Source organism: Amborella trichopoda, chromosome 8 (genome assembly GCF_054954075.1).
Source record: "Amborella trichopoda isolate Santa Cruz 75 chromosome 8, AtrichopodaSantaCruz75HAP2 v2.0, whole genome shotgun sequence".
Lineage (NCBI taxonomy): Eukaryota > Viridiplantae > Streptophyta > Magnoliopsida > Amborellales > Amborellaceae > Amborella > Amborella trichopoda.
In genome coordinates this window covers 643,053-657,456 of record NC_142343.1, presented here as the reverse complement: position 1 = coordinate 657,456, position 14,404 = coordinate 643,053, and the positions used below count along the sequence as shown (strand labels likewise).

Genomic DNA, 14,404 nt, shown 5'->3' with positions numbered 1-14,404 from the left:
CCTCTTAAGTTTCATGTAAATAAATGAAAAACCCTAATTGTTCAACTTTAAGTATACATCGTAGGGTGTCTATCATCATAAAAGGTAACAGCCTCATTGTATACAATCCCTTGCAACAAAATCATGCAGGAAACTTTTCTTAAGATTTATTGAGGTAAAAATATATCACTATCCAGCTTTTATTTAGAATTATTCTTTAGGGAAGTATACCACGATGCACTGGATCAGGGTTATTATTCAGTACTCCTAAAATATCCAGACAATAGCTAGAGAGAGAACAGTGGTGGCTAGTTATACTTTTAAGGACACGGTTGCTATGAGTCCCTGGACTCATATGTAGAAATACGGCTACCCTTAATGATTTATTTTTGAAATATATTTTTAAACTAATTTTTAACACTGAAAATGACAAAAGAATGATAAATTGAACCAATAAATATCTTGAATGATAAATTGAACCAACATGTATCTTAGGTAAGAGCAGGTTTCTTTCTTTATTTAATCAAAAGAAAAGACTTGCGTACTAGTTTTTGTCTCTTCTTTATCAACTTATACTGGATTCCCTAGTCATTAGGATTTTCTTCCGACAAAGAGAGAGACAGAGGGGGCATAGACCCCGATCAAACGGAAATTTATGTATTTTTACCCTTTTTATAAATGTAGACAAGGACCAGGCTGCTTATGCAATACCCAAAAGAAACCAAAAAATGAAATCTTTCCCAAGTGTTTGGCTATGCATCAGTACAAGCAGGAATACAATAAACTTTCGGAAAATGATTAGATGTTATAGGGAAAAAAAATATACAAGTAGATCCCTCATAGAACCATGGATCATTAGGAAGGAAATATTTTTGCTAGGAATCAAAACTTAACAGTCTTCCTCATCAATTAAACAGTCTTCTGCAATCCTCTCATTCAGTACCCAACTACCTTTTTACTTTTTAGCTGTCAAAGCCACCAAGAAGACAACACTTAATCATCCTCTTTGGACAGAAGGGAGGCCAGACCTACCTTGGAGCCTTCATTGGATGATAAATTTTGCTGTGAACTAGCACTCTCAGAGATGCTGCAAGAAGCCAAATATACAAGTATTATATCTTCTTTCTTCTGCTATGTCACCTAGACGCTGACATGGGTATCCAAACTCAATGTGTCTAAGTGTCAGAAGCAGTGGCCTAAAATCAAGACACAGGAAGACATGTCCGCATGATAAAGTAGTACATTTTTAATGTACATATAATAAAGAGTTCATACTTATTATACTTAAATGTGGATGATGCAGGGGCAGACCGCATGAACATGGCACAAGACATCCTGGGTTCAGACCCCAGCCTTGTGCTCTGTAAACTTTTAAATGGCCCCTCATGTCTGGAAGTGTCGGAGTGCATAGAGAAGTGTAATAAATTAGAATAGTGCCAAAGTGGTCAGAATTTGTGTTGAGAGAACATAAAAGAATTTGCGTTGGAAGTGGTAAGAATTTGCATTGGGAGAACATTGGCTTAAAGTCCAAGGAAGTATTTATATCAAATTCAAAGGGAAGCGAAGGAAGTCACTAACTACTCTACTCGCTCTTGTCTATTTCACTTGTAACTTGTTCGTATCAGATCATTGTCTTATAACTATGTACCTGAAACGGAATTTAGGAACTGTTACGAGGCATTCTGATGCTTTACGTAAATCACTTAAGAATTTCAACATGGTATACTGGGCCCACATGGGAGACATAGTTTCTTGGTCTGAGAGCAATATTTGCTCTTGAATGCTGTTTTCCAGAATCAAATTATAAATCCTGAGCAATAGATAGCTCACAAATAACCATGCATATGATTATTCAAACCTTGAGATGATCGGCTATAAGACTTTTTTAGTTTTTCCGTTTTTGATGGGCCTGGCTATGGTACTCCTCATACTAAAAAATTTGATAGCTGCATTCAAGACTCTTAAACTCCAAATTTTGCCATCAACTTGCACAAATGATAAGTACCTTATGTACAAGGGCAGTGAAAGTCAAGACACTGAGGTACAAGTATTTCAGATGTGCCCCCAAGTTACTTCAATTACACCATTGAAAATCAAGGAAATGAAAAAAGAATCTTGGTGTTGCACTTTTGAGATGCCATTGAACACTTGTTTCTCTGAGGCTGACCTTGCGAACTAGAAACAAAGCCCAGTGATGATCTTATGAAATTATTAGAAGAGCCGAATGCTTGGGAAAATAGTTATATCCTTTGTTGTCAAAGTGTACCCCTAGTGGCCCTAGATCTGGTGGATCTCAGTGGCAAATGACTTGACTACAAAAAGAGTCAAGTGTGGACACCGCCCTAACCCCCGGAACCTATACGTTTCATCTTGTTTAAGAATTCCCTAAACCTAAATAAAAAGGAGGACCACTGAAATATGGGGGCCAGATCAAAACCAGACCGTGCAACTATCAACAAGAGAGCTCCCAAACATCTACTCACTGACCTAGCAAAGTCTTCTATAAATTTAAACCGTTTCTTGAAAGCTTGATCCCAAGTGCTTTAGCAACATCCTTCTAATCAAAATCAAACAACCTCCAAAGGCAAAGAAGAGAACAATGGGTTTTGGGTATGTAGGCATAGGCTTCAAGGGTGCCTAGAAGTCAAACCAAAGTTGTTGGAGGCGGAGCTGGTTCAAGAGCGGGATCAATTCAGGGAACGTTGAATCCCCATAGGGTGGAAGCTCCCTGGGTTTAAGGATCTAAGCTCAACTATACATAAAACAATATCAGTTAATAGTATATAATAAAATTAGGATCAAGCCAATGCCTGAATGATCCATTATCATACACCTTAGCTTATTGCTAATGCCACAGTTATAGTATTCCAATTTACTATAATAATACAGTTTAATAATATTACAGGCTTACTATGATATTAAATTGTAGTACCATAATTCTAGCATAACATGAAGTGATATGTACCACAGTTTAACATATTCTAAAGACAATCAAATAATCTATAATATTAAGGAGAGGAGCAGTAGTTCAATTAGTAGGATAGCTCCTCTCCTTGGAGGGATGCTTCAAGCATGCACACCGAGATCCCATCTTATTGAGCGAGATCCCTATTTCTCTAAATCCAGCTAGATCCCCTGGAGGAACAGCAGGATCGAGTTCCGAAGGTGGAACCACAGCCTTACCCCAAGGTTCCCACAATTATGAGTCAAACCCAAACCCAATCCAATTACCATATGCTTAGTCACTAGGTAAACAGCTTCAGAGATCCGTGGTCCCAACTTCTGCGCACCATCTCTCATACCCAGCGACCCACAAGCTAGACATGTCTTATAAGCTAGAAAATTTCTCTATATATTAATGATAATTTCCTCACAATCCCCAGCCCTGCCCACTGCGGCTTCAAAATGAATCGAAGATAAACTAGTAAAAGATGATCTGTAAAAATGTGGATATGTAAAGGACAAGTAAAATGGGAGGTAGAATGATCGAAAAGTAACAATTTACAGTTCTTATATTGACTTTAAAATGCTCATTACCTGTTCAAGCACTCATGCCCATAAGTTCCAAAAATATTTAAAAATCCCAAATCTGTGAATTTTAGCAGACTTAAGGTAGGCTTTAATTAGAACGCTTTCAAGAGTTTCTATTTAGGTAGTCAGATAGGCAGAGGATCGTAGAAGAACATCAAATTTAGTGGGAAGCTATCAAGTAATTTTTTGTTTATTGGGAACCAGAGCTCCAATACAGCTTTCAGCTCCATGAACTGTGCCCAATAAGGTTAGCTGCAGTAAACATGGTGAGAGAGATACAGCACACAGGGTTAGAGGGATGCGAATGTATTTAACAACAAATGTGCAAGCAGTGGAGATATTTGAGAAAAAACATGAGAAGAATGGGGCTTGGACAATATACTGCAAAACCGATATGTCGATAATATAAGAAACAGGCATTCTAAGGCCATGGAAAATCAAGAAAATGTCATAATTGATCAAGGAGGCTCCACAAATATGGAGTTGTTGATAATTCCAACATAATCAACACAACATGAAGGGATTGGATGCTGTAGATGTAATCTCAAAATCTTCCTTGCAACTTTTTGCTGTCGATGAAACTTTAGGACTTGCACTCTCACAGACAGACGCAAGAAGAGAAGTTGCAACGTAAAACTAAAGAGGGTCCTGGCTCTGATGCACTTATAGTTCAGAAATTGAGAAATAAAGAGAACAAAGTTAACTTTCATCAATTCCTGAGCTAAAGAGCAACCTGAAGCAATGAGTTTCAGACTCAGCAACTTGGGTCAATCATGATGGATGACCAGTCAAGAAAAGCAGATCATGGCGAAGCCTTTGACGTGACAAAAATATGTTGATCAAAGGGTTTCTGAATAAAACCTGAATAAAACCTGGTCAAAGGGATTTTATGACATTCACTGAACAAGGTTCTCCTTATTTTAAGGGTTTGATTGCCGCAGCTTTACACAAATAGTTACCTAGACAAAATGAAAAACATTAACTAATTCAAAAGTGTCATGCTCTCTCTTCAAATTAACATCCCTTCATTATCACATTGATGAGCTGGACATCTGCAAAGCATGTTATGCGTACGCCCTCCACCAAGAACCACTTAGTAATCCTTTCTAGAGAATGTCGAAAAGCATGCTTGTACTAACGATGTATGAAGACAACCATTCATGAATTAATTATTTTTGCGTAAAGAAGAGAATTCTAAGTACTTATATGCTAATGGAAACAAAAGATTCAGAAGCCAAATCAACTTAATGGAACAGTTACGAATTGAAAAAATATAAAAAAAAAAAACAGTGAAGCAAAAAAATACATACAGGGGAGGCAGAGGACCTTCATAAGCAAAGGTAGACATCCCTTGCCTTTGCTTATGCTTGGGATTAGCAGTGCACAGTACACGAACTATCCCTCGGCGACGGATAATCCTACAAAATTCACATAGCTTCTTAACTGAGGACCTCACCTTCATGGCTCCTACAACTCAATGGTGTGAGAAACAAGAAAATTCAAGGTGAGGAGTGAAACAAGATAAAAACAACTGGTAAACATAACAATCAGAGGGTCCATTGATTAAAATAACTAATGAATTCTATGGGATACACAGATCTATGCATGTATTTGAAAAGAATTCCATGAATTAACATTTTTTTTTTTGATCAATCCATCAATTAACATAATTAGTGAATTCAATGCAACAGCATATCAATGACACATGCTTTTCTCAAATGCTGCTGTGCTCAGGACAACATCGTGACATGAGAATTCCATCTATTTGGAAAAAGCAACAACAAAAAAGACTAGATTCAACAAGTTGACTTCATCAAAAAACAAAAATAAAAAAGACTAGATTCAAGCACATATTATTTCAAGCTTTGCAATTGAAGCCAGTGTATAGAAACTTTGAGAGTTTGACTCAGGAATTGCCCAAGTCACCTTGCGTAAATGAGACTCTCTGAGCCCAGCCATTTTCAGGTCTTTTAGGTCGGTTTTTAACCACAGAAATGGCCAATCCAAACTCAGCTGAGTCTATTCACTTTGATACTGCTTGGAACCCTAGCAAGTCCCGACCCAAGGTTAAACTTTAAAACATTAGTTCAAGCTAAGATACCTAGATAATTCTGCATGCTTAATGTGCACATAATACAACACCAGTACCAAAAATGATAATCCTAGGATACGTGTAATAATATATGATATCTTTGACATATAATATGAACATAAACATTAATATAAATAAAAATACATGATAGATTGTTAGGTCCTATATATTTAGCAAAATGCCAAATAAATGCTTGTATCTCTATTCATGTCCTGCATTTTGGGACATGCAAAGTCATGTTCTCACCCCCGTATCCACATCAGTATCTGTATCCATATCTTGGCATTTCAGAAATCAAGCGTCAAATCTCCACTATGAACAGATATTCCTAAATGTATCACCAACTCGATGCACGAAACCAAACCATTCTACTTGGGATAAGGGTGGAAAAGCTTTTTGTAGTTCTGATTTATCCCCAAAAATATCCATTTTTTATATGCAAGTGGCACAACATTCTGTGGCTATCGACCCCGCACCAAATGCCCCATAGAGTGGGCTGTGTATGAAGTTGTGTTGTTCACAACTTATAAACCTAGACTAATTAAAAGGACTCTTTATCACTCTTAAAGTAAGTAAACATCCAGTTCACAAGACATTACACAACAATGAATCTCATAAATATATTCATGTTAAATTGAAATTGGTGTTCGTAAGGTTTAAAGTAAAAGATGATACATAAACTAATTATACATTGACATATGTAAACAAGTCAAATAAAACTGACAATTGAACATTCATATACAGCATCCAAGTAATTATATATTGACATATATAAACAAGTCAAATAAAACTGACAATTGAACATTCATATACAGCATCCAAGTATAATGAATATCTCTTTCAAAGAGGTTTTCTGGCTATATACATCTAATTGTGTCCACGAGCACACACAAACACACATAGACATGCCTGAACAACAACATATGCACATAAACATGTACATGTGCTCTTGTAGATGCCAACCTACACAACCCTCCTCCTTTCTCGTCCAGGCTTGGGACCGGCAATGGTGGAGTTGGTTGACTATGCGGTTCATATTAGGAATTTACGCTGATTTGCTTCGTGGATAGTCCATGCAAGTAACTAGTTCATTGCCATGATTCTATTAGTGAGGAATAGGGAAATCATACAACAGTCTCTACCCAAAAAAAACATCATACAAAGGTCTCTCTTGGAGTTTTATGAAGGATTAGTGTATCTTGGATGGGTTCCTTGTGGCTGAAAAATTTTTGGAATCTCATTTTGAATAAGGTTCTTGTTGTAAGCATCTATATAGCATTTACAATCTTGATCCAACAAATAGCAGCACAGGATTTGTGTAGCCAACCCCAAATAGTTGGGATAATGCTCGGACAATGATGATGATGAACTGCATATTCAACCTAAAGAGACATAGAGGTGGCATCATATTTCCAATATGACCTGCACAATAAAGAACTTAGAGGTGGCCTTGATCTCAAATTACTAACAATCACCATCAAATTTTTTTCCTTAGCATTTTGTGAATGGAATAAAAACCTAGAAGACATGACGGATATTTGTTAGCTAACTGCCTCTCATTAAAGTCCCTCATATTCTTTGAAATACTAACAACAAACTTTAGAAGAGTAATTCTATGTCTCTCTATCAAATGCCGTGTTGTTGCCAACAAGTTAGGGATTTGTTATGGTAAGGGAACACTGAGATGAAAGAGTTCAGTTTAGTTAAGTGGGCGTGTGTGTCTGTAATTTCAGGGCTGGTTGGAGACTTGGAGGTCTTGGAACTAGAAGGCTGCAAACTAAAAATCATGCCCTTCTAAGCAAGCGGCATTGGTGGCCTCCATGAAGTGGGGCATATGGAAGAGAGAGGATTTGGTGGAGAGTAAGGGTGTCAAGTAGGTCGAGTTCGCTGGGGGTGGAGAGAGATTACTTGGGGTCCGTTCCAGGTAGGCTAAGATAGTGAGATTCTCGCGGAGCACATAGATTCGCAGCGGACCCTCATATTCTTTGAAATACTAACTATGGTTTCCTAAGGTTGTGAGTTTAGCAACTATGGTTTCCTAAGGTTGTGAGTTTAGCAAGCCCTTTTTCAGGATGTGAGTTTAGCAAGCCCCTTTTCAGGATGTGAGTTTAGCAACTATGGTTTCCTAAGGTTTCCTAAGGTTGTGAGTTTAGCAACTATGGTTCCTAAGGTTGTGAGTTTAGCAACTATGGTTCCCTAGGGTTGTGAGTTTGGCAACTATGGTTTAGTAACTAGGGTATCATAAGGTTTAGCAACTAGGGTTTCCTAAGGTTGTGAGCTTAGCAACTATGGTTTCCTAAGGTTGTGAGTTTAGCAAGCCCTTTTTCAGGATGAATGGAGTGGTCAAAGGATAGTGTTACATCCTAATTTCAAAGGACACAGGGACTAGGAATGTCAAACCTTGTTTGCATAGCTACCAAGCCTGACTGGGTGTTTAGGACACATAGATAGGGGCTTTCTGTGAATCCTCTCGCACATATTATAGCAGAGATCAGTCTGTGAGCCTCATTCGCTGAGATATATTAGATCTATATACCAGGCCTCTGAGAGCTACAGCATTTGGTTTGCTAGCCACTTTCGGTAGAGCCCTTATAAATGACCACGCAAAATATCGTGGCATTTCCCAACATGTGTTCCCCTGTGTTTGATTGATGAGAAAAAGATGGAGCTCAATTTCGATCAGACCTCAAAAGGTAACCCAACTCTTACGATATGGGGCGCATCATGTGTGCAGCGAATGAAGAAAACAACCCCCATCTGTTTATTCACTGCCCCTTTGCGAGTATCCTTTGGGAGCAGTTGCTCCAGCTCTTTGGATGGTGGTGGGTGACTCCACCTTCGGTACCCTCTCTTGTCCAACTAGCTTCTCATCTCCCGTGGCCCAAATCTGGCGCACTGCTATGGAAGGCCTCAATATAGCCACCTAGTGGTCTATCTATAAAGAAAGAAACAATAGGATCTTCAAGGGGCAGTATCGTCAACCTTTTCAAGTGTTGGAGTCTATCAAATCGCTGGTCATTTTCTGGGCTACCAACGGCAAACTCTTCAACTCCTTCTCTACATCCGACGTCCCCTGAAATTGGCACACTATTCTCTTCCCCTGTCCGAGACAGGTCTGTCGTTCCTCTTTGGAGACCTCCTGTACTAGGCCAAACCAAACTTAACTTTGACGATTGTTCCCTTGGCAACCCGGGTCCGGGAGGTATTGGGGGAATCTAAATAAATAACTTGGGTATATCGCTCTTCCAATAAACTTCCCACATCAGAATAGAAGATGCTACTATGGCAGAAGCCCATAACCTTTTGGAAGGCCTTAGAAATTTCAACCCTGTTTGGAGCTCCGTCCTTGACGTAGAAGGGGATTTCCAAAATGTCATTGCTTGGGCTTCCAATGAGACCCCCCTGCCTTGGAGACTCCGGTCCATCTTTGACGAGATTTTCAACATTTGTAGGTCTATTCAAGTTTCATGGATATATACATGGAGGGAGGCCAATCAAGTGGCCGACACTCTAGCTAAACAAGGAGCTCTGCTGCCTGCACCCTAACTTTGCTTACTGGAACTTTTTGGTTTTTGTTTCTCTAAAGATTTTGTAATGGCTACACTTGTATCTTTTCTGGTTTTTCTTTTCTCATTTTTAGAATCAATGCACATAGGTGACAGAGTTTTTGTATATTGTAATCTCTTCTCTTAATACAAAGTTAACGGATTCCAAAAAAAATCTTACGATATGGACGGCGTCTCGGAGAGCATATTGGTGCGTCGAGCTATCCTTTTTGGCCTATTGGATTCACTATGCCACAGCAGCTGAGGCAACTGGTTTATTTACAGGGTTGAGGCTCTTTTTGACATCATTGTCTGCACCATTAATTGTTGAGGGAGACTCCCAAAATTATCATTGCGCTTCAAGAGGGGGCTCCCTCACCTTGCTAGCAAACATTTAAAAGAGAATTTGGTTATGTGATACCACTAGATGCCACTACTACCTTGACATTCCAATTTATGGCTAGTGTCGCATGTCAACACCTGACGACATTGAAGTATATCAAAAAATTAAAGTGCTTGCGATATTGTTGGAAGAACTCAGACAGTTTTGGGCAAGAACTGTCAGCTCTATCACCTCCCCAACCACTTCATATGTGAAAAAATATAGAATATTATATTATACATACTAGTAATATAATTTAATTACATAAATGATTGTAAGGACATGACCAACCATGTCGACCTTTCAGGTTGAATCTCTAGACACCTATGTACTTGTTGGACAACACTGCTAGATGCGTCTTTCAGCATGACTTTGGAGAGGCCAATAGCTTGGCAGATAAGGCTTGCAAAGGATGAAGTGGATCTGAGTTCCGTGTGGATTGTTAGCCATGACCTCACTTGAGATTCATGTTCCATCCTTACCCTTTGCTAGTTCAATCCACTTTTCGCCACATACTAAAGAAGCTGAAGGGCAAATTTTATAGGACAACTATGAGAACAACTTTACTTTATGGGGTGGAATGTTGGGTAGTTAAAAAACAACATACCTGTAGAATGAGTGTAGCTGAGTTGAGGCTGTTGAGATGGATGAGTGACAAGACAATATAGAATTCGAAATGAATACATTCGAGAGAATTTAGGTATAGTACCAATAGGCGATAAGATAAGAGAAAGTAGATTTAGGTGGGCTGGCCATGTATGGTACAGACACAATACAACACTTGTTAGGAGATGGGAGTTAGTTCAAGTGGTAGGCTCAAAGAGAGCAAGGGGTAGGCCCGAAATGCATTGGTTGGAAGTAGTGAAAAAATATATTGGGACTTATGGTCTCATTGAGGGTATGACCCTTAATAGAACAGAATGGCGGATCAGGGTTCATGTACCCGACCCCAATTAGTGGGGAAAAGGCTTTGATGATGATGTTTCTTTCCTTATTTAAGCACAAGTCTTCGTTTGTAAAGACCTTCCAGTAGATCTTGATGAATGTATAAGTCCTCCAATCAACATAGTAACAACTAACAAAAAAGAAAAGAAAAAAAAAGGTTATTTCTCCCTAAAGAGAAGCTAATTCATCAAATGTGCCACCTTCTCTCAAGTTTTAATGAGGACAATCCAAGGTTCCAAATAGATAATTGTTCAATGTACTGATCTCAAGACAAGGCTTCAATGATAACTCCTAGATGATTCTTAATGGAAAATATCTCTCTAATCTAACCCTACTCCGACTCCCAAAGACATTCCACAGGTCATACCATCATGTATAACACTAACACTATATGGAAAAATCCTCAATGGTTTCAAGAAACTCCCATGATTTCCACAAAAAATACATGCTTGCCAACTTTTTGCCTATTCTCCTCTTAACGTCAAGAGAGGTGCATTACAATTCTGCATGTTGTTTTATGCTCTTTTGTTGTACACTGGTTTGAAGCCAAATGGCTGCTTGTTTATTCTTTATTCAGTTTTTTCATCAATTCCTTGAAGAAATATTAGAGAAACATAAATATACTTAAAAAGTAGACGTAACAGTAGTTAGAAAAGGCCAGAATCATTAGTTAGAAGTTGAAATGTACAAACTTTGGCGACCATTTATCCTACACTAGAACCTCCCCATTTATCCTACACTAGAACCTCCATTCTCTTTCACAATGGAGAGATTAAAATGCATCCACCTCAGATCCTAAACTCTGAACCCTCTATGCCCACAAATGATGTAAATGATTCCAAAAGTGAACTGTTCAAGGACACTCGCATTCCAAGACAGCAATGCTCTACTAACTCTTGTAATGGCATCATGAATAATGTTTGTTTAAATACTTTTCAGTAATTTTTTAGGGGAATTTACTCTATCATCCATTACACCAAAGGTATTAAATCCACGCAATTCAGTGAGTTTGGAAATAGTGGGGGATATCAACTTTTTCCCAAGAACAAAGGGGGGAAACAAAAAAGAAAAAAGACAACAAAGCAGACTGAAACAATTTGAATAGAATAATGTAGAAAGTTCTTTAATGATGTTTTTGGTTGAATAAATCAGTGATAATGTAAACACCGCAATCAATAGAGAAGGAAAAATACGATAAATAATTGGTAAGTATGATATACATAAGATTACAAAATAGCAAAATTTATTACCTAGATTTTACCCCTTTCCTGCCCAGCAATTTAAAAGACAGCTTAACGAGAGAAACCCTTAAAAAGCAACAATCAGAAAGCCTCAAGCCAACTGAGATGACAGCACATAAATATTCTACAATATATATATTAATTTCACAAAAATGTGCAGAAAATTAGATGAAACAGATACCCAAATGCTACATGTACAAAGAAAGAAGCACAGAGCAAAAAACATATTCACTTATCACAAATTAAAAAAGAAAAAAAAAATCAACAATCTGTATTGGTTTCAAGCCCATTTAAATTTAAATTTTATCGATATTTTATAAGATCATATTGGATAACCAACTCTTAGCCCTACTCAAGTGATAAATGGTACTGCACTTAGAGCTAAAGTCCCCAGCATCATAGAGATTATTTCTAGCGAGAGAAAGAGAGTACCTTTATGGGCAAAAAGGACAGAGAATAGAAGTGACCTTCCTCTAAGCTCTGATTATTTTGTAACTGAGCTCTATTTTTTTTGTAACTGAGCTCTGATCTATTGGACTGTTGCGAAAAATCTGCAAAATCGCCAAATACACACAAAAAAAAAAGACTCATATTTTATTACAAACTGTTCGAATAATCAGTTTGTAAATGAGCTCTATTTTTTTTGTAACTGAGCTCTGATCGCACTGTTGCGAAAAATCTGTAAAATCAGAAATAAAAGGTATGCTATTCACTTTGATTTTATTAAATAAAACACATCAATACTATTCGTTGTGGTTAGGGCAGTCGGGGGAAAATACCACGAGAAAGATGAAGAACACATATCAGAGCTCGATAGGAAGGATGAGAGCTCAAATAAGAGATAGAGAGAGAACGATGAAGAAAATCAGAGTCAATAGCATACCTCAAGATCAATAACACAGAGAGAATAAGAGCTCTTTGCTTCAAGAGCTCAAGAACAAACACAGAGGTCAATAACACAGAGAGAATAACAGTCACTAGCATACCTCAAAATCAATAGCAAGAATCAGAGCTCAAGAACAGCCGAGTAAACCCTACCGAGGGCAACGTGTGAAGAGAGTGGTCTGCCACAGATAGTGGCGTGCTGCGAAGAGAGGGGTGCTCAGCGGCCGAAGTTGGGCAGATGGGAACGAAGAAAAGAGAAGAAGAAGAAGAAGTAGGGTTCGGGGGTGAAGTTCCAAAACGAAGTTCCAATTTTAAGTTCCGAACTTTTGGTCGGATCTTTTTTTACACGCGAAATAGAAAGATGAACGGTACGTGGAGTTCCCATTTAAACTCTCATTTTTTTTATCAAACACGAAACATGAAGAGTAGTAATAAGTTCCAACTTCCAGGAAAACGTTATCAAACACGCCCTAGAGATTGGCAGTGGAAGGGACTCTCTACGTGAACTATTAACATCATTAAGATCGTCGCGCACCTCAAAGCCACTAAGGTGGGTCGAATTACCTAAAATATATATATAGGGAAAAGTTTATTTAGAGCCGAGGTTTTAAACTATAAAATTAGAATTTATCTCAAAAATTTCAAATATCTTCAAATTTATCACCTCGATGTCAACATGTATGAACATGAGAAAAAAATGGATTTGAATTTTTTGAAATAGTGTATTTTGTAACGTATTTTTTTATGATTAATTTTCAAGTTTTTATAGATCTACTCGATCTACATTATTTTTAAAGCTTTGAATTTTATAATTAAATATCAAAATATCTTTTAAAGCTATCACAAAGATTTTCAATATTGGAACTACATTTCTCAATACTATTTAAAGGTGGGTTCCAATTTGATTGTTTTGAGCCTGGCTCTATACAAACGGCATCCCTTATAAATGAGTGGGGTTTGCATAAGGGTGAGGCTCTAAACAAATAAAGTAAGGCACACCTTCAAATAATATCCAAAAATATCATATTAGTGCGATAAATCTTTGTGATAGCCTGACAATTTATTTTTATATGTAATTACAAAAGTTAAAGCTTGAAAATAGTGTATATGTAATATATCTATTAACACCGAAAAATCTTGAAAATTGACCTTCAAACAAATGCTAATATGATGCACTATTTCTAAGATTTTAAGTCATTTTTTTTTATATCTATACATCTTGAGGTCGAAATTATCCATTTGAGATTTTTGAGCATCATAACAACCTCTTGCAGTGAATTTTTAAGGCGTGCCTTAATTTGATTGTCCAGGACTCACCCTTGTATAATAATTCCCCTATATATTGGATATAAAGGGTGGCGTTTGTATAAAGAGGCACTCCTTCCTCTAAGTTGTTCCGTAAGTCAAATTTTTGGTGCTGAAAATATTGTTAAAATCTACTTTTTTATACTAATTGTGAAAATTAGAGCTTTAAAAATTGTGCATCGAGCATATCTTTAAATATTTAAAAATCTTAGAATTAAACGGTCTAAAAAAACATTCAACATTTAAAGCTTTATATATATATATATATTGAAGTCAATATGCTAAATTTGAATAGTTTCCTTAATCAAAACAACTTTTTTTTTCCGCATATTTATGAATTGCACCTTACCGTAGCATAAAGGTGACACCTTGTATAAACTTTTTTTATTGTATAAAATAAAAGATTTATAAAAGATGTTAGCTTTATTTTATTGAATTACATCACACCTTAAAAAATCAATCAAAAAATATTGTTTTAACCTTAAAAACCCAATTGGAA

At 37.2% G+C, this 14,404-nt stretch overlaps 1 long non-coding RNA gene across 1 annotated transcript; it reads right to left on the bottom strand.

Annotated features, from left to right (window-relative positions):
- Positions 1-1,039: 1,039 nt before the first annotated feature.
- Positions 1,040-13,148, bottom strand: LOC18437944 (uncharacterized). Its single transcript, XR_966792.3, has 4 exons — positions 12,702-13,148; positions 12,148-12,266; positions 4,821-4,928; positions 1,040-1,066 (listed from the first exon to the last, which is right to left on the bottom strand). It is a non-coding gene; the product is annotated as an uncharacterized LOC18437944 (long non-coding RNA).
- Between the last annotated feature and the right edge of the window lie 1,256 nt (positions 13,149-14,404).